The sequence below is a fragment of the Macrotis lagotis genome, chromosome 4 (genome assembly GCF_037893015.1).
Source record: "Macrotis lagotis isolate mMagLag1 chromosome 4, bilby.v1.9.chrom.fasta, whole genome shotgun sequence".
NCBI lineage: Eukaryota > Metazoa > Chordata > Mammalia > Peramelemorphia > Peramelidae > Macrotis > Macrotis lagotis.
In genome coordinates, this window is record NC_133661.1 from 205991237 (window position 1) to 206013139 (window position 21903).

Consider the following 21903-nt stretch of genomic DNA (forward strand, 5'->3'; position numbering starts at 1 on the left):
AATTCTTTCCCCCACCTTCTTTCTTTCCCAGTACCCACATTGAGAAGGCAAGCAAAATGATGTAGGAGAGACATATACGGTCATGTAAAGTGTATTTACATATTAGTCATGTTGTACAAGAATACACAAATCTAGAATTATATTCTCAAGAATATATAACATTCACTTACATCTCCTTTCCTTCTCAGCCTCCCCAAGTAGTCCTTCAACTCTGTGGGTAGAGACTGGTTCCCATACAGTTACTTTGCCACCCGTCTGCCAGAACAAAGTAACATGCAAAAAGGGAATGTAAGAATGGGGTGTGTGGGATACAGTTAAAGGATGAGCACTTACATTTAAACATACATGAGACAAGTAATCTTGTAAGTCTGGAAGACGTGTATAGATCCCCACCACTGGGCACAGTGGCTGCCTAATGCCGGCATTGTAGAAACATTACATCAAGGAGTGGGGGGAGGTGTCTCAACATTTCTTATAGTTATGAGGAAGCATTTGGATATGCAAAATTTGGAGACTAGCATTTCATGGAACCACCTGAGTTTTAAGTGAAAAGTAAGTGAAAGAAAGGTTGGAAGAAAACAGAAGGCCTGAGTTTGAATCTTTCCCCTGATACCATCCATGTGACTTGGGATTCTCCCATCACCTCTTTGGCCCTGTTTCCTCATCTATCAAAACAAGTGAGTTGGAATAAATATTCTCTTAAACTTTTGTCTGACCCTGGAATCTTCCAGTCCCAGGGCACAGATGACTGAAACAGACAGAAAAGGGAGCCAGTGAAGAGATCAAATCAGAAGATCAAGGCTAGTGTTGTAACAAAACCACACAAATTAGAGAAGTTAGCCCAGTTGGTTTTCACTTCTACATGAAATAAGAGGGCTCCAGGGCCAAAGTAGGATGGATAGGCGGTGCAAAATCTTAGGGAACAGCCCCAAAGGTTTCTTGAGTGGGTGGATAAAACTAGAGGCAGACCATTCCCACTTTTGAAAAAGGTTGTATTCTAGAAAGTCATATGTGGGGGGCGGGTGAGGGAAGCCTATAATTTAGAAAGCTTCTCTAAATCTATTAAGATTTGTAGATGGTAGGAATTCTTATTGGTTCTTGGTGACTATCTTGATAGCTGTGAGAGACTTTCTGACCTGGTAGCTTAGGGCTGGCCTGGACAGTAAGCTCTACTTATTGATTTTTACTAAATAAGAAAATCACTTAATTTCTCAATGCCCCGGGCTACTAAGGCTAAAAAATTACAGATGAATTTTTCCTCTACCTTAGCAAAGGTAAGCAAAAAAACTCACCCACAGCCAATGAAAGAATAATGATAATGACAACAGTAATAGTGACTAACCTTTATATATCTCAAATGAGATATTTCTAAAAGTTCTTACACAGTGATTGGCACATACCCTTCTCCTTCCCAAGTGTCAGATTCAGTATTAAGCACTTTACAGATATTATCACCTTTGATCCTCATGACCTCCCTGGGTATTAGGTGCTATTTTTATCTTCATTTTACAGTTAAGAAAAACTGAGGCAAGCAGTTTTAAGTGACTTGCCTAGGGTCACACAGTATTTAAGGTTATATTTAAATTCAAGCCCCCCTGAATCCAGGCCTAGTACTCTATCCACTGTGCTACCCCCAAAGTTGACCTTCTTTAACCCAAAATAGTAAGCATTACTAAGAGCCTACTGGCTAAGCATTGGGAATATAAAGAAAGGCAAAAGACAGTCCTTGTCCTTGAGGAACTCATAATCCAATGGGGAAGACAACATGCAAAAACTATGTATAAGCAAACTATATAGGATAAAATAAGGTAACAATCAACAGGAAAAGGCATTAGAAGTAAGAGAGCTTAGGGAAGAAGGCTTCCTGTAGAGGCAGGACTTAAACCAAGACTTAAAGGATGCCAGGGAAACCAGAAGATAGAAATGAAGAGGGGAAAAAAAATTCTAGGCATGAGGGCAGTCAATAAAAGTGCCTGAAGTTGGAAGATATCTTGTGACAACAGCAAAGAGTCCAGTATCACTAGAATGAAGAGTACATGTGGGAATGGAAGTATGAGGTTTAAGAAGACTGGAAAGGTAGGTGGTAGTGGTGGTAGAGGTAGGGCTATGAAGGGGTTTTAACATAAAATAGAATTTTGTATTTGATTCTGAAGATGATAGGGAGTCATAGGGGTTACCTAGTCAGACCTTTGCTTGAGAAAGATGGACTGAAGAGGGGAGAGACTTGTGGCAGGCAGACCAACCAGCAACCTCTTTCAGTAGTCCCAGCTCAAGGAGAAAAGGACCTCTACCAGGGCTGTGGCAGTATCAGAGGAGAGAAGACAGTATTAGTGTAGAGATGTGACAAAGGTAAAATGGACAGGACTTGGTACAGATGGGATTTGGGTTGTGAGTTAAGTATGACACTTAGGGTTCAAGCCTGGGAGATGGTTGTGCTGTAATAGCAAAGTTTGGAAGGGGAAAAGGTTTGGGGGGAGAGATAATTCAATTTCAGACAAGACTTGTTGAATTTAAGATGTCTTTAGGATATCCAATTGGAAATGTATAAAGGCAATGGAGATGGGAGACTGGAGATCAGCGGAAAGTTTAGGTCTGAAAAAATAGATTTGAAATTAATCAGCATAGAGATGATAATTGAATCTATGAGAGTTGATAATTTCATTAAGTGAAACAGGGAGAAGAGAAGGGACCCACAACAGAACTCTGAGGGATACCCATGAATATCAGGTCTGACCTGGATGAAGATCCAACAAAGGAACCCAAGGAGGGATCAGATGGACAGGAGGAAAACCAGGTGTTTAGTGTCTCAAAAATTTAGAGAAAAGTATCAGGGAGAAGAGGATGATTGACAAAAAGTTACATAGAAGATGAGAGGGATGAACATTAAAAAATTATTGTATCTGGCAATTAAGATATAGGTAACTTTAGAGGGAAACTGTTTTGGTTGGTTGATGAAGTTGGAAGCAAGACTGAGTCAAAAACAGTGAGGAGAGACAGTGAAGCTCTTTATTGATGATAGCCTTCTTAAGAGTCTGGCTACAAAAAGGTGGAAACTATGGGATGATTGTCATTGAGAATGGAAGGATCAAGTGAGGTTTTTTTTTTAATTTATTTTTATTAAAGATATTAGTTGAGTTTTACAATTTTCCCCCCAATCTTGCTTCCCTCCCCCCACCCCCCCACAGAAAGCACTCTGTCAGTTTTTACTTTGTTTCTATGTTGTACCTTGATCCAAATTGGGTGTGATGAGAGAGAAATCATATCCTTAAAGAGGAGAAGTCTAAGAGGTAACAAGATCAGACAATAAGATATCTGTTTTTTTTCTAAATTAAGGGGAATAGTCCTTGAATTTTGTTCAAACTCCACATCTCCTTATCTGGATACAGATGGCACTCTCCTTTGCAGACAGCCCAAAATTGTTCCCGATTGTTGCACTGATGGAATGAGCAAGTCCTTCAAGGTTGAACATCACTACCATGTTGCTGTTAGGGTGTACAGTGTTTTTCTGGTTCTGGTCATCTCTCAAGTGAGGTTTTTTGGAGGAAGGGGAGATGGCAATACTTGTTGGCAGTCTAGAAGCAGCTACTGATCAATGAGAGATTGAATACACATTAGAAAATGAGAATGGTGGAGAAGACAATTTCTTGGAGGGGATGGGATAGAATGGGATCACTTGTACAAGTAAAAGGATTTGTCTTGGCAAATAGAGACACCACTTCATCTTGTGAGACAGGTAAAAGAGGAGACAATGAGAGAAGGCATCGGAGTGATGTGAACTACAGAGGAAGAGAGAAATGTTGCTTTTAGGGAATGTTAATTTTTTTTTCAGGAAAATATGTGGTATTCCTTAGAGGTCCTAATATCCTTCAAGATAGTAATTCTTCAGTCCCCCCCCCCCCATTTATTTGGAGTTCTTCTAAACAACAACTGAACAACAAAGAAATAACCACAACAATAAATTGAAAGACAAAGCTAGAAGATAAAAAGGCTAATTTTCATTAGCTAACAGATCTACAGAAAAAAAGGAAGATACTCATAAATGGTGGGTTTCATAACTTTGCCACATTACAGGTGGAAAAGGGAACTTAACAGACTGCCCAGCCTTTGGGAGGTTGAATAATAGGGGCAAGATATCAGGTGATTTATCTGAGACTGTCTTAAACTTTGGTTATAACTTATTAATGTTGTTTCTTGAGTTGTCTGACCTGGTGGGGATTTTTTCCCTGTACTTAGTCTCATCAGGCTGGATTTCTAGCTTGTCTCTAGTCAATCTCATCAATATCTACATTAAATTGCTCTCTGTTGGGGAGGGAAAAGGGAGTGAGAAAAATGTGAAACTCAAAACCTTACCAAAAAATGATAGCTGAAAACTATCTTTGCATGTAGTTGGAAAAATAAATATTATTTTTAAAAAATGTAGCAGGGGACGGCTGGGTGATGCAGTGGATAGAATCCAGACTCAGACACTTAAGAATTACCTAGCCCTGTGGCCTTGGGCAAATCACTTAACCCCATTGCCTTGCAAAAAAAAAAAAAAGGTAGCAGAGGAAGTCTATAACACTATGGAGGTCTTCAAGATAAAATCTGTGGGCTTGTCTTGTTGAATAAAATACACTCATCTGTCTATTTACACAACTCAGTAGATAACTTTCTTTAATCTATAAGACTACTTTTTTTCCTGAGGAAAAATATATTTTCCTCAAAATTACAGTACACAGGTTTTATCTGTTTTCTCCTTTAGTTCTTGACTGAGAGGGTAGAGAAGGGGGAGCCTTGGAATGCCTGAAAAGGAATGAAAAGGTTTGGAGGAGTCTCAATGAAGGCCCAGTTGAGATTATATAATAAATTTGGAATGGACCTGTCAGGAGGGTTGGTGATTTTCATGACATTCACTTGTGTAGGAACAAAGACTGTGGGTGATGGGAGTGATCCAAGGCTGAGGTTTGGCAGGATAGAATCATTGATATAATAAGAGGGCCAGAAACTTAAAAGGAGATCACAGTGTATTGATGAACTGGTTCACCTAAAGGTCAAGTTGGTGAAAAGAAAAAAGTGTGGCAATTAAAGGGGTGATAGGCTAGAAGAGAATTAAGGGGTCAAGAGATTGGAGGTCATAGTGTGGATGAACAACAGAGTTTCGTTTGGGAAAATAGATTGAGGCAGAAATCTAGTAGACCATGATAAGAAAAGGAAATTTCAGAGTTCATGAACATGGAGGTGATACATTTATGCACAGTCATCTTGCCATAGACCTGGGAAGTTTGAGGGGGTGTTAATATGCATGTCAAAATCCCCTAATAAGAGGTCGAGCCTTGGGGAAGGACTAGAACTTGTGAACCTGGTATTGAATTAATTGAGGAAGGAAGGGGAGTGCCCTGGAGGTCTCTGTATAAAGAAGAGTTATCTAGATTTTGACTGGGTGGGAGATGTGGATTGAATGAACTTTAAAGAAGTTTCTGAATGATGGTGGTAGGGAGAATGTAAGGAGAGAGCCATGGGCAAACAACCATGTGTCAAGTTATATACAAAGGAAAATGAAAATAATCAATGGAAAGAAGGCACTCAAATTCAGCGGGAATAGGAATAGGGAAGGGTCTCTGTAGAAGGTGGGATTTTAACTGAGGGAAGTCAGAGTGGAGATGAAGAGGGAGAGCATTCCAGAGACAGGAACAGCCAGTGAAAAATGACTGCCAGAGTGGGAGATAAAGTGACTGTATCTTGTTTTCCAACCAAGGAAAGAGTAGAGGAGTGGGAGAAAAAAAGGCTAAGTTGGTGCACGAGGAGGCAAGTATGTAGGGAAATAGCAAAACTTCTACTGTGAATCATTGAAAAACGTGTTGGCATAGAGGAGGCCATCCTTAACTGCCAATTAAAGGAATGAGTTTTTTTATTTTTATTTTTTAAATAGAATGAGTTGTAAAAGAAACAGTGAGATCAGTGGTTTTGTTGCCATTTTGTTTAACTTGAAAAACAGACAGTCTAAGTATTTAGAGTGAATGAACATGTACATCTAAGAGTGTCCAACCACAGTCAATCCAATGAATGACTCTAGGCTCAGCTGGTATCTGGGGAGGGGCAGATTTTTTTAAAAATTTATTTAAGGCAATGGGGTTAAGTGACTTGTCCAAGGCCACACGGCTAGGCAATTATTAAGTGTCTGACACGTAACTCTTTGACCATGGACAAGTAGATTAATTTCTATGCTACCTGTGGAGGTTTCACAGTAGAAGTTCCCCTCTCTGGGTCAGACCTAGGCAGCTAGGTGTCACAGTGGAACTAAAGGAATGAGACTGGAACCAGGAAAACTTGAATTCAAATCCAGCTTTAGGCAATTTATAACTTGGGTGACCTCAGGTAAATCATGTAACTTCTGCTGCCTCAGTTTTCTGTAAGATAGACATAATGATAGGACATAATTCCCAGGGTAGTTGTGAGGATCAAATAAGATATTAGGAATAATTGTAAAGTGCCCAGCACTATAGTAGGTGCTTCCTTCTTCTCTGGCTCCCTCCATCCCATCTCCTCTCCATACAGAACACTGCTTCTTACACATACTCAGAGCAGATAAGAATGTAATTCAGAAATGGAGGATACCAAGGGATGTAGAAAATCTTGCCTTCTCCTTTGAGGTGCTGAGGGAAACCCACTGCCCTGGAGTCAGAGGATACAAGTGAAAGCCACCTTTGATACTTCCCTTACTCTTCATTTAACCTCCCTTATTTTTTCTGTCAAATAAAGGGATTAGATCAGATGGCCTCTGCCATCTGCTGCCAATCTCCCTTATCAACTTTGATTTTATACTCAATAACCCAGGTTAAATGAAAAAAGGACCAGCTTTAGAGTTCATGGTTGATAGAAATAAAAATTGTTAGCAGTTTACTTTTACCCTTTATGATTGCAAAGTACTTTATGTACATTGATTAGAGATATATTTGATCTCATTTAAACAGAAATTTTATGTACACTTCATGGTTACAAAGCAGTATAAGTACATTGTTTCATTTTCACAAGTACATCCTGCAGTTATTCCCCCCAGTTTTTAAATAGGAAATTGCATGAACTACTTCAAGTCATTCAGTTGGTAATGATAACTCCATTTATTTAGTGTTTTGAGGTTTAAGAAAGTAGCTAGGTGGTGCAGTGGACAGAGCACCAGCCCTGGGGTCAGGAGGACCTGAGTTCAAATGCTGCCTCAGACACTTAATAATTACCCAGCTATGTGACCTTGAACTAGTCACTTAACCTCATTGCCTTGCAAAAACCAAAAAGAAAAAAAAAGCATTTATTTTCTTAACAACTAGGTACGGTCTGTTATTAATGCACATATTATTATCCCTACTTTACAGAAAACTGAGGTTCAATTAGGTTAAGTGACAAGGATCAGCCTGGTTTAGTGGACAGTAAGTACACTGGTTTTTCAGTCAAATTTCAGGCAATTGTAGAACTGGTATGCTTCTAAGGCAAATTACTCATCTGTAGATTCCTAAGGCTATCTCTGTCTCTAAACTTTGATTCTTGTTTTTTTAGGAGATATCTACTTTTGGAAAAGCTAATGCATTATTTAATTTTTTTTAGACTAGGAGGAAAATAATGTAGTTAATCTTTAAGATAATTGATCTAGTACCCCTTTTCCTTCATTGCTGAGATGGGGACTATGGATGTGGAACAGTGTATACAGTTCTTAAGTTGGTTCACTTTGCTTATTTTCTTTCTCTTTTGTTACAAGGGATAACTGGATAGGGGAAGAAGAAGACATATGTATATAGAAATGAATTTTGTAACAATAAAAAAACCCATCAATTAATTTTTTAAAACATTTGAACAGGGGGCAGCCAGGTGATGGAGGGGATAGAGCACCAGCCCTGGAATCAGGAGGACCTGAGTTCAAATCCTACCTCAGACACTTAATAATTACTTAGATCTTGGGCAAGTCACTTAATCCTGTTGACTTAAATAAAAAAATAAATTTGAACAGATTTATTTTGGAAAAATCCAAAAATAAGTATGAAGTTGTATTTATTTAAACAATTACTTGCACCCAACTATTTTATTGCTAAAATAATTTTAGGAAAGGGAGGTTAGGATTATGTAATGATTATGCATGAACTTTGATCTGTGTCTTAGTTTAGGGCATAACTTCTTTACTTGGCTGGCAGCCTTGCCCTTCTGGACCCTTCACTGGATCATGGGATTAGAATTTCAAAGGATAGCCATTTAATATCTAATCAGATTATATTTGCAATCAGTCTGAATCCAAAGGTCCTGTTGATTAATTTCACAACCAGAGATATCTAGAGATTTAACATTTTATTTCCATTCTTCCAAAAAAAAAGGGGGGAAGAACAATTTCTTCCAGGTTGTGATATGAAACCAAAGGACACCATACCTAGCCCTTTGCCTCAATCAGTTCCCAACAAAACCAACCAAGCAGAAGCCTTTGGATAGGATGTCAAATATGGGATTATTGTGAATTTGTGGTTTCAGACTGTCTGAAAAGCCTGTGGAACTGCTTCTCCCTTTGTTCATTCCACTTCCTGCTGTGGAGAAATATGTTTTCATTGTTTGTTGAAACCCTAGGTTTATTCTGTTAATTCCAAAGGAAGTTAGAAAAAATTTCTCTCTGGAACTTCTCTCCCTCTTCATCTCCACCTTCTTGCACATAGATTTCTGACGTCCTTTGGATCTTGGTTAAAACCTCATCTTCTGCAATCTACAGAAAGTCTTTCCCAAACTTCCTTAATTTTAGTGCCTTCCCTTTGAGATGTCTCCAATTTACCCATTTGTATATAGTGTGCATATATCGTCTCCTTCCTTAGATTGTGAGCTCCTTGAGAGCAGGGATTGTCCTTTGTCTTTCTTTGTTGTGGCAGCTCAGGGGCCTGATACTTAGTAGGCAATTAATAAATGTTGACTACAAATTCTCCTTTGCCATGGTAACTAAAGATGTCACCATTTTTGAGAGGCTCTGGATTATTTAGTCAATCAACTAGCGTTCTGGACTCAGGAAGAGATAAAAGTGGAGCTGAGACAAAAAAACTACTTGTTTGAATTCTCATGGATGTTGTGGGTTCTCTGATAAGTAAATTCAGGAAGAATGCAAAATAAATACTAAGTAATTGTGCATATTTGGAATTTGGGGTGGAGAGAAACTTCATGGGTGACTCCAGGAGTCAAGGATGAAGTGACATTTAAGGTGAACTTGGTAGAGAACTTGGGGTTCTCAGAGGCAGGGACAGGAATGATAGTAGTTCAGGAATGGAGGGCAGCCTGCTAGAGATAAAATATTATGTACTGAGTATGTTGGCCACAGGGGAAAAGGGAAGTAAGGTGTTATCAGCTTTGAGGGGTAGACTGGAATCAGATTGCAGATAGGCTTTAAATGACAAAAAGGTGAGTTGGTGTCATTTGATCCTAGAGGCAAGTAGGGACCTTTAGAACTAATTCATTTATTTATTTTATTTTTATTTTTTAATTAATTTTTATTAAAGTTTTATTAACATCTTTTGATTTTGCTTTATCTAAGGTAAGTAAAATAAATTTACTAGAAAAAATTTGAAATTACATGCAATATTTCAAACCTAGGAAAAGGAGGAATGGGAAGTGTCTTCTCATCTCTTCTTTTGGGCCAAGTTTAGTCTTTTTAATTTTGTGACAATCATATTACTTTGTGGTGATTCTTTCTATTTATGTTATCATTCCGCCGAAACTGCTCTCTCCAAAGGTATTAATGTTGCCAAATGCACTGGCCTTTTCTCAACCCTCAGTCACTATGACATCTCTCCAATCTTGAAATTCCTTTTTCTCTAGGTTTTCAGGACATAACTTTTTCCTGGTTCTCCTTGCCTTACCCATCTGTCTCTAACCACAGGTGTGTCTCTCAAAGCTCTCTCCTGCATCCTCTTTTCCTCTTTTGCTACACTTGATGATTCCATCAGCTATGGATTCAATTGCCATTTCTATGTTGATAACTTTCAAGTCTACGTACCCTACTCCAGTTTCTCAGCTAACCTCCAATCTCTGTCTCCAACTGCCTTTCAGACATCTTGACCTGACTGTCCAGGAGACATCTTAAACCAAACATGCTAGTATTCATCTAACCCTCCCCCCCAAATCCAAATCCAATCTGTTGCCAAAACCTGTCGGTTTCACCCTTGAAACATCTCCAATATGCCCCCTCTGCTCCTCTGACACTGCTACTCCTCTGATGCAGACCCTCATCACTGCCCACAGAAGTTATTGTAGTAGTCTGCTGATGGGTCTGCTTGCCTCAAGACTCTTCCCCACTCCAACTTTTCCATTGTTCAGTCACCAAACGGTTTTTCCTAAAGTGTAGTTCTTAACCATGCCATCCCCACCCCATATTCAATGAACTCCACTGGCTCCCTGTTGCCTCCAGTATCAAATACAAAATGCTATTTAGCAGTCTATGCCCTTCACAACCAAGCCTCCACCTAACTTTCCCATCTGCTTACACCTTCCTTCCCAGTGCATATTCTTTGATCCAGTAACACTGGCCTTTTGGCTATTCCACAAACAAGACCCACTACATCTCTTGGCTCCTGGCATTCTCTCTGGCTGTTCCTCAGGCCCAAAATGCTCTCTCTTCTCCTCTCTTGACTGTTGAACTCCTTGACTTCCTTTAGATCCCAAGTAAAATCCCATTCTTCTACAGAAAACCCTTCCCAACCCCTCTGAATTCTGGTTCTGTTCCTCTGTTCACTGTTTCCTATTTATTTTGTATATGGCTTGTTTTGCATATTTGTATATTTGTTTGCATGTTGTCTCCTCCATTAGATTGTGACCTTCTTGAGAGCAGGGATTTTCTTTTATCTCTTTTTGTATCCCCTGCACTTATCATAGTATCTGACAGAGTAGGTGTTTAATAAATTTTTATCTATTGATTGTAGATAAAGTACATATTGTTTTCCTGGCTCTGCTAATGTCTGCTTACTTGAACCACTTTATAAGTTTTTCCATCCTTCTCAATATTCATATTTTTTGTTTCTTATAGCATAATAATGTCCCTTTTTTGTATTATAATTTATTTAACCTTTCCCCAATCAGTGGACAGCTACTTAGTTTTCAGTTCCTTCTGACCACAGAAAGTTCTAGGAGTGATATGATCACTTGCCACTTGTGTATCCTTGGATAAGTCATTTGAGCTTCCAGGCCTCAGTCTTCTTTTTTATAAAGCTAGGGGGTTCCATTAGGTGGTCTATTAAGGTCCATTTGAAATTTGAGTCTATGACTTTTGATGCTTTAGGAATATCAGTTTGGTAGCTGGGGAGAAACTAGAGCTCTGGAGGCCAATTTGGAGGCTATTGCCAGGCAAGAGGTAGATGGAAGTTCACAGTTAGTATAATGCAGGAGTTCTTAACATGAAGCCACAGAAATCCAAAATATGCATGGATAGATCTCAGGGGGTTCATTAATTTTTTTTTAAAAAACATTTTGGCAGTCACATTTCCTTATGATTGTTTTCTTTTGTGATCTTATGTATTTTATTTTGTGCATTTAAAAACATAATTCTGAGAAGTGGTCCATGGACATCATAGATTACTAGAGGGGTATAAATATATGTATATATATATTTTTTACAAATAACTTCTGATCTAGCATACACACACACACACATTAGTTTAGAAGTTATTTGTTGTGGTTGTTTTTCAGTCTTGTATGATTATTCTTAACTCCATTTGGGATTTTCTTGCTAAAAATCCTGGAGTGTTTTGCCATTTCATTCTCCAGCTCATTTTACAGATGAGGAAACTGAGGCAAATAGAGTTAAATGTCTTGCCTGGAGTCACACAGCTAATAATTGTTCAAGACCTAATTTGAATCTGGGAAGATGAGTCTTCCTGACTTAAGATCTAATATTCTATGCATTATGCCACCTAGTTATCTCCTATTAAACTTAATATGCATTTTTTTTAGATTTTTCAAGGCAATGGGGGTTAAGTGGCTTGCCCAAGGCCACACGGCTAGGTAATTATTAAGTGTCTGAGGTCAGATTTGAACCCAGGTACTCCTGACTCCAGGGCCAGTGCTCTATCCAATGTGCCACCTAGCTGCCCCCTTAATATGCATTTTAAAAACACAAGTTGTATGTGCCCTGAGGATTGTTGTTGAATTGTTTTCATTTATGTCCTTCTCTTTGTGACCCCATTTGGGGTTTTCTTGACAGAGATACTAGAATGGCTTGCCATTTCCTTTTCTAACTCATTTTATAGTTGAGGAAACTGAAGCAAGCAGGATTAGGTGGGCACATTGCTAGTAAGTATCTTTTTTTTAGGGTTTTTTGTTTTGCAAGGCAAATGAGGTTAAGTGACTTGCCCAAGGCCACAGAGCTAGGCAATTATTAAGTGTCTGAGGCCGGATTTGAATTCAGGTCCTCCTGACTCCAGGGCCCGTGCTCTATCCACTGCGCCACCTAGCCACCCCTACTAGTAAGTATCTTGAGGTTGGATTTGAATTCTGGTCTTTTTGACTCTGCTCCAAGAACCTATAGTATGATAGAAATATAAGAAGTGATCCCATTACTAGTAATATTTTTAGCAGCTTATTTCTCATGGATACCGAGGTAATTATCTGTTTGTATTGCAATTCCATAACAGTGATTTAAGAGGTAGTTTTTTTAAAAAGCTTTATGGATGTTTTTCTTTACATAATATTAATATTGCCCAACCTTGAAACTTGGAGTAGAATAAATTCCTTTGCAGGATTTGATTTGAAATAGCAGGAACAAAGCTTGGATTTTAAAACCATCATTGTTCAAGTTTGAATACATACTGGTTGCTAAGTTATTTTTAAAGCATTTTAGGTCAACCCACACTTTGAAAGGAATCTTCAGATCAGTTGTGGGTGGATTTCAGTGCCAGCAAATGACTTTGCCTCTAGGCAGAGTCTGGAAACTTAGGGAGTGACATTGGGGGTAACATATGATTTATTTTTTAAGGAGAAAACCAAGTTCTTGTTGCTAAGGAAATTGGAAGAATGTTTTTTTTTTTATTTGTACCCACAGACAAGCTTAAGGAAAGAAGATAGATAAGGTTATAAGGGATTAACCTGTGTTTTCAAGGGAATAATTCAGACTAATTGGCTTTTATGGGATAATGAGGACAGTTGTTTAACATCTGTTTAGCCCCTCACTAATGTCTGACATCCCTTAGAGATGAGAAATGTGCAGTCTCCAAATCTCTTTAATATGCCTGATTAAGCTTCAGAAAACTTTGTGACCTAATGAAGACATGAGACTTGGGAGGTAAAATGAAAGCTCACGCTGTCATAACTGAGCTGAGAGGTTTTGTACAGCAGCTGGACAGATGGGAAGCACATTACCCCAGGAATGTTCCAGGAATAAACTAGGAAAGAAAAGCATCAAATAGAGGACTCTGACCAGTGAAGAACTACAAAGGAAAAAAAACCAGACATACCATTCCTTCTTAAAATCATAGCAGTATTCTAAAACATGAACTATTTAGCATAGGACCTGCTATAATCTTTCCTGATTATATTCTTATTTTACTAAAATAAAGGAAGTGTTTTCCCCTTATTTACTTTACCATTTTAAAGAACAGCAATTAGATTTAGGAATAGAATGACTGAGGACCACTTAGTTCAGTATTTATAAATAATGATGTTTTACCATGCCCCAAACCATGATTATGTCATATATCACGATATCACCTTTTGCCCAGACTACTGTAATTTTCTAATTTTGGACTCAAGTCTCCTTCCACTCTAATTCATCTCAGCACAGATGCCAAAGTGATTTTCCTAAGATACAGACATGATCATGCTGATTTCTGTCTCAATTTCAGTGGCTTCCCATCACTCCTAGAACAGGAATTCCTAATCTGGGGGTCTGTGAACCTCCAAAAGTCTATGGCTAGATTTCAGGTGGTCCATGAACTTGAATGAGAAAATTATCATGATTACTTTTACTAACCTCTAACGGAAATTTAGCATTTCCTTCAGTTATTTAAAACCATTCTGAGGCGGGTCCATAGGTTTTACCAGATAACCAAAGGGTTACAGAAAAGAAGTAAAGAACTCTTCCACTACAATAAAGTATAAAATCCACTGTTTGACATTTAAAGCCCTCTGTAATTTGGACCTAATTTACTTTTCTAGTCTTATTATACTTTACTTCTCTTCCTAGTCTTTAAAGTCAAGTCAAACTAAACTTTTTTTTAGCAACCCTCCTCCTTGTCTTTATACTTTTGCACTGGACATCCCCTACATCTGAAATGCAGTCCCACCTCACTTCTGATTCCTTAGTCTCATTGACCCAACTTGAGGATTACCTTGGACATGAACCCATTCCTGATCCTTCCCTGCTTCTGGCACCCATGCCCAATCACCTTGTGTTTATTTTATAAATATATATATATATATGTATATATATATATATATGTATGTATATGTGTGTGTGTGTGTGTGTGTATGGTGTATGTTGTCTTTTCTGATAGAATGTAAACATCTGGTAGGTGCTTCATAAATACTTGATGATATATATTGTTTATATGTTTCGGTATATGCACATGTACAACAGTGTCTATGTGATTAGACTTGTTTCAATGCACCCACACATGCATGGTATATATAAACTTTTCCTCCTTTGTTTGGAATGCAAGCTGGATTTAGAGTTAGCTGTTTGTTGTTCAGTTGTGTCTCTGACTTTGTGATTGCAATTAGGATTTTCTTAGCAGGGATATTCCCAAGTGGTTGACCATTTCCTTCTCCAACTTGTTTTATAATGAGGAAACTGAGAAAAACAGTGTTAAGGGACTTGCCCAGGGCCACACAGGTAGTAAGTATTTGAGGTTAGATTTGAATTCAAGTCTTCCTGACTTCAGCCCTGGTACTCTACCCACTTTGCCACCTACCTTGCCAAATTACCTGCCATCACTTATTACTACTCTCTTCTCTGGGTCTCCATTTCCTTTCTAATGGATCTTCACAATTTTTTCCATTTCTAACATTCTAAAATCCTAGGATCATCTCAGCAAAAAGTAGAGCTTAAAACTATTGCAAACTAATTTTTTTTAATTAGTGAAGTTCATATTAATTTCAAAAATTATAATCATTGTAAACTAATTTCATGCCAGTTTTATTAGGACTCCACCTTCAGACCTGTCTGCTATTGAAGTGGGAAGCAGGAACTGAGTATAACAGTGTTTAAAGTGAAGGAGGAAAAGGCACCAGAGAAGCTCTCAGTATGCCATGGAGAGTGGGGCACACTTTTGTTAGCATTTTTTTTTTTAATCTCTCAAAGTCTTTTCTAGTGAGAGGGAAAACCAGCTGGCTAATAGCACAGTACCCTCTAGTGTCCACAATGTGGCACTGTCACATCTTTGGTATGGGCAGAGTGCCAAGCAAACATCTGACCACTTTACTGTTTATTTTAGTTAGAAAGCAAAGGTCCAGTATACTCCAGTCTGATTCCCCAAGTGTTTCTAGTGTAGAAGACAAAATAATCATTAGCAACCTGGGAACTGCTTCCCGAGTCTTACGGACAACAATACCTCACCATCATATTTAAGGAATATAGATTATTTAAAAGAAGTGCACTTAAGTAAAAGTATGCACACATATACATATGTTTGCACAAATGTAGAAATAAAATATATTTTAATACATTCATTTAAATGGATATACACAGAATATTTTAGATGCATTTTCGTCTCCATCACAGTAATTTCTGGAACATCTCCCCTTCCCAAATTGAACCTTCCTATTGAACAATTAATCACAAACATCTGGTAATATTCACAGTTGATCACATATACCACAGTCCCAGTAATCTCTTACTTTGATGCCATGAGGAGGGAGGTTTGTTTCATTGTCTCTTTTATGATACTGTCATTTGGTTTTTCATTTTCCAAGAATTCAGCTTCCTTTTAGTGATCTTTTCATTTATATTATAGATGTTGTTCTTTATCAGTTCAGTCAGATCTTCCATTTTCTTCTAAGTTCCTTATATTTGGCATTTCTTTTTTTCTTTTTAGTTTTTTGCAAGGCATTGGGGATAAGTAGCTTGCTGAAGGCCATGCAGCTAGGTAATTATTAAGTGTCTGGGGTCAGATTTGAACTCAGGTACTCCTGACTCCAGGGCTGGTGCTCTATCCACTGCGCCACCTAGCTGCCGCTATGTTTGGCATTTCTGACTGTACAATAACATTTTTCTACATTTACATATTATAGTTTCTTCCCAAACATATTCAGATAGATAGCTATCCATTTTGTTTCCAGTTATTTGCTACCACATACACAAAAAAAATGCTGCTGTGAATATTTTGGCATGAATTAGACCTTTGTTTTCGTCTTTGATTTCCTTGGAACATAAAATCTATAATGGTATTACCCATTTAGTAACTTTTTATATAATTCCAAATTAGCATCCAGGACATTAGACCAATTTAAAGCTCAGCCAAGAAAGAGTTGATGTATTCAACTGATCATAACCCTTTCACTATTCAATAATCCTTTTTTTTGGGGTCATTTTTACTCATTTAGTTTTTGGGGTTAAGTGACTTGCCCAAGGTCACACAGCCAGGCAATTATTAAGTGTCTGAGGTCGGATTTGAACTCAGGTCCTCCTGATTCCAGAACTGGTGCTCTATCTACTGTACCACCTAGCTGCCCTATTTTTGCTCATTTATATGATACATGAAGCCTTGGAGCAGTTAGTTTATATTTCCCTTTCTGTAGGTAATTTACAGCATATGTATATGGCCATTGGTAGTTTTTAAATAATTTACCTTTAAAAACTTTATGCTTTAACTACTTCTCTGTTGGGAAATGGCTCTTGTTATAGATTTGTATTGGTTCCCTAAATATCTTGGATGTCAGACTTTTCTTAGTGATATTTGATGCAAATATTTTTCCTCGATACTTTTTCTTCTTGTTCTATCTTCATTGTTTTTATTTTTGCAAAAGATTTTTAATTTCACAGTCAAAACTGTCCATTTTGTCTTTTATGATCTCTGTTTCATGTAAGAACAACTGGTTGGCATAGCAGTCATAGAGCTGGACCTGGAGTCTGGAAGACCTGAATTCAAATCCTGCCTTAGATAATTACTAGCTGAGTGACCCTGAGCAAAACATTTATTGCCTGTGTCTCAGTTTCTTGATCTATAAGATAGGGATAAGAATAACATCTGTTTCCCAGAGTAGAATGAGATAATATTTGTAAGTGCTTTTCAAACCTTAAAATGTCATATAAAAAAGTTAGTTAATTAGATGTTTGATAAAGAATTGTGTTCATAGCAAACTGTGAAAAATACCTAATTTCTTAATGTTATAGTCTTTTATATTGTAAAACTTAAATTTTTAGGTTTAAAATAAAACAAAAGTAATTTGAAGTTTATTTTCTGACATTTACCATAAAACCTATAGGTGGAAGACATCATTATAGTTGTCCACCCAGAGCATGAGAGAAATATATCTATAGAAAATTTACAAAGAATCATAAAACTTTTATGCCCAACCAATCAGGTTATACATTAGTGCATAAAGGTTCATTGATTATGTTATGATCCATTCATAAGGTCTGTTCTATGTGCCTTCTTTTCTGTCTTGATATTTTATTTTGTTATCAGATATATTATAGACATATAAAACACTGGAATTTTTCCCTTTCCAAAATGTCATAAGTATATGAATTTATTTAATCTCTTATAGAGATACCCAGACCAGTTTCCTGCTGTCTCAGTTGGTCTTTAGGTGTTTACACAACTGGGAAAATCAACTTGTAGATGAAATTAGAGGGGACTCAGGCTAATTCACACTGACAAGAGTCCACCTTCAGATTTATATCAGGAGAGAGACACAGACCTTGAGAAGGACAGAGGGTAGCACCCAGACTTATAAACCTTGTTTAGGGACTGGGAAACCAATTTTTTGATCAGAAATATAAGATTTTAGCAACTTCATTTTCACATTATTCAATGACATAGTCATCTTGAGCTTATTTGGGGTATATTGTGTCAAGTGTTAGTTGAAATCGAATTTCTCCCAAACTACTTTCTAGATTTCCCAGGAATTCTTTGTAAAAAGGGAAATCCTTTCCTCCAGTAACTGATGTTTTTGACTTTCTACATCTTGTGTGCCCTAATGATCAAGGGTAATCTCTTGTGCTCTTTCACTATGATCCCACCCCAAAAGAAAAAAAAATCATCAAACAACAAAGTGCCCAGCATGGGTTTGGTTGGGAAGGGTAGAGGAAGGTACAAAGTCAAGTGTCTCTTGCTTCCAGAGCTCTCAGTCCACTGGTTGGCAGGGGATTGGATGGAGACTACAGGTTCCTCTTTGCCATCCCTGAGGCAGAGCTCTGCTGCTTTACCACACTCGGTTCTGGGTCAAAGTTGGGGACCCCATTCCCAAAAGAGAAGCAGAAGCACAACAGGGCTTATGGCTGTAGTGGAGCAGGGACGCTCCTCAAGGTTCTAGGTTAAGAAAGGGGTGCTTGTTACTCACAAACCAGAAAGGCAGTCACAACCTCTCATAAGACCTTGGAAGAATAGAAAACTTGCAGGTTCTAGATGTATCTCTGAAAAGAGCTGCCAAAACCCTCAAAAAACTTGGGACAGTGTGCCCTCCACCCTGAAAGCAGAGCCCCTTAACAAAGAGTTAAATCAAATCATAGGCTAGGGAAATGAGAAGCATCAGAAGAAAAAAAATCTGACTATAGACTATAGACTATGGTCATATGGAAGATCAAGATATGCACAGAAGAAGATAACAAAGTTGGTCTCCAAGAAAAATGTGAATTGAGCTCAGGCTACCAAAGAGCTCAGAAAGGATTTTGAAAATCAAATAAGGTAGGTAGAAAAAAATTTGGAAGAGAAATGAGGGAGATGCAGGAAAATCAAAGTAAAAATTATCAAGTTCTCCTCTTAGTACTTGGGAGAAGGAGCAACACTACAGGAATCTGGAACCTATGATTGACAGGCTTTGCTGTTTCCTACCAGTGTGACTTCGGAAAAGCATCATAGTACTCTAGAATAGTCAGAGGATCTGTGTTCAAATCCTTGCTCTCTATTTACTACCATTATGACCTTGGGCAACTCACTTAACTGACAGCTGAGTCACTTTAACTCTATTTGGCTCAGTTTCCTCATTTGTAAAATGAACTGGTAAAGGAAATAATTAACCACTTCAGTGTCTTTGACAAGAAAACCCCAAACAGGGTCTTGAAGAGTCAGACAAGGCTAAAATGATTGAACAACAACAAAAGTTACCTAACAACTCTGGAACTCAGTTTCCTTATCTGTAAGATGAGGGAATTGGACTGAAGTTGTCTAAAGGTGACTTCAGCTCTAAATCCTATAATCTCTCTCCTAAAATGGGAGTTTCTGTTTCTTCTTATATAAAAATAAGTGGACTGGATTGGATGACCTCTTAAAGAGATCATAAGATCCTTTTCAACCTAAAATTTAAAACATTTTATTGATGCCCTTTTCTTTAATATCTCAAACATACCTCTCCCTCTTTTGAGCAACCTAAAATCCATTTCAATTCAAAAAACATCTATTAAGAGTTTACAGCAGGAAAAGTCACACTCTAAATCTTTATAATACCTAAACAAAATCAGCCCTTGCCCTGACTGAGGGTTCCTGGCTGGGACCAGTTCATAGTGGTTCTTTAGAGTTGAGGGTTAAATATTCAGTATAGAGTATTTACACCTTAGAAATAAGCATGAAGCAGAGCTTAATTTATTGTTTATTATCAACACTTCAGAAATCAATAGAATGTTAAGTGGAATATTCACTCCCTCTTTCCAAGATGCTCTTTGTATCTTCTCTCTCTTTCCCTTTGCACTGACTACACTGACATAATTAATGCTCTTGATCCTTATTCTTTGTTTCTTTGAATCCCTGGCTTCAAGACACAGTTCAAGGTTTTCCTTGTCCCATTCCTCTTCTCCCTCCCCATCCCCCTTCCTGCCCTTCTCCAGATCTAGTGTGTTATCCTATAAGGATTAGCTTCCATATCTCTCCTGTATAAAAGAGACCATTCTTTGCTTCATTTCTTTCTTACCCAGCCTGGATCCCCAAATGGGCATTGCCCCAGGCAAACAGACCTGTTAAAGTCTTTAGCTTAAAAAGGCCAAGGTCTCTCACTGCATCCAGGACTGTCTCCAGTCAACCTGAGACATATCTGGCCACTGGACCCAGATGGGTCTGGAGGAGAAAAAGAGACCAGCAATCCTAACTCAAATTCAATTCACTGGTCTGTCATGGCATCACCTCCCTGATGTAATCAGTCCTCTGGGAAGGAAGGACAAACAACCTATCTGTATCTTTTATTTTTTTAAAAATTTTTTTTAATGTTTAAAGATTTTATTTATTTTGAGTTTTACAATTTCCCCCCAATCTTACTTCCCTCCCCCCCACCCCACAGAAGGCAATTTGCCCGTCTTGTCTTTACATTGTTTCCATGGTATACATTGATACAAATTGATTGTGATGAGAGAGAAATCATATCCTTAAGGAAGAAAAATAAAGTATGAGATAGTCAAATTTGAACTCAGGTCCTGCTGTCTTATAGGCCAGTGCTCTATACACTGTGCCACCCAGCTGCCCCCTCAAACCTTTTAAAGCTTCCTGTAAATGGGAATCATTAATACTCTAGTTTACTAAGGTGGCCAAAAAAATTCCAAAACATTCTTTACATTTTCAGATGCTAAAGTGTGGCCTGGTTATTCTGGGAGATAGGGGATGGATTAAACATTACATGCTGCTCCACATGCACAAATCTACAAGGGAGTTAAAGTAGTAAGCCTTTCCTAAAGACTTTTAAAATCTTAGTATCTCCTTTGGCTCTACCCCCGATTTATCCTGTGTATTATCTTGTTTGAATTTAGTTATTTACGCATCGCCTCTTCGAGTAGCCTCTGAGCTCCTGAGAGGAGAGATTGACTTGGTTTTTTGTTTTGTTTATTTTGGGAGGATTTTTTAAAATTCCCAGGGTTTAGTTTAGCAGTATCTGTCACATATTAGACATTTAGTAAATGCCTTTTGACTGACTGTGAGGTAGATGGCAGGGACTGATCCTCTTTCCATTTTTTATTTCTATTCTAGAGAGAAAGTGTCCTTGGAATTGATTACAGAGACCAAACAAATGCTTGACTATGTCTTGGAATAGATTTTTTTTTCTTAAAGGGGAGGTTTGAAAAAGACCCTGAGGCAATTCCAATGATTGTTCCTTTTAGAGCTGGCTGGATTCTGGGGAATTGTATGAGAGAGAAGGGTGTTGTACAAGGGAGGTGAATAGAGAAAACTGCTGCACTCCTGGGGTTCCCCTGAGCCCCAGGCAGTTTGCATAAGTGGATGGAAGAGATAGGTCTTTGGAGCTTCTTCCCTGGTCAGTGGCTCCTGTGTCTGTCCCTACAATCACTGCCCTAGAGATCTATTTAGGTAGTTTCCCACTCTGTGATTTAGTTGGCACTTCTCCAGGTGGCAAGGGAGCAAGGCTCTGCAATTCCAGAACCTAGTGACATTGATGTCACCCTCTTGGGGTTACCTGGAAACCTAATAAGCTTGCTGTCAATATTATTTATAGGTCAGTTGTTCCATTATTCAGGAAACCAGTGGTTAAATAAAAGAACAAACCTTCCCAGAGTATTACTACTGTATCTCCCTAGGCTGACTTTGAATCATTGGTAACTACTGATGCAGGCTGACATTTGAACACATTGGGCATCTTTCCAACAGTAATGTCATCTGAGAGGTGACATGTGAGAGAGCTGCCTGCTTCTTGGAGGAAAAAAAAATGGGTTTAATGAAAATAGGAGCCATCCTAGACTTAGAGCCAGATGAGAAGAATCCTTAAACTATGCTTTTTGAAGGAGGAGAATAAAGCCCAAGTTCATTCAGTTAGTAAGCATCAGATTGAGGA

The 21903-nt window shown here is 38.1% G+C and overlaps 1 protein-coding gene across 1 annotated transcript in view; it reads left to right on the plus strand.

Annotated features, from left to right (window-relative positions):
* The window catches only part of SORD (sorbitol dehydrogenase), a 62771-nt gene that overhangs the window by 1471 nt on the left and 39397 nt on the right, over positions 1–21903 (plus strand). The window lies entirely within an intron of this gene.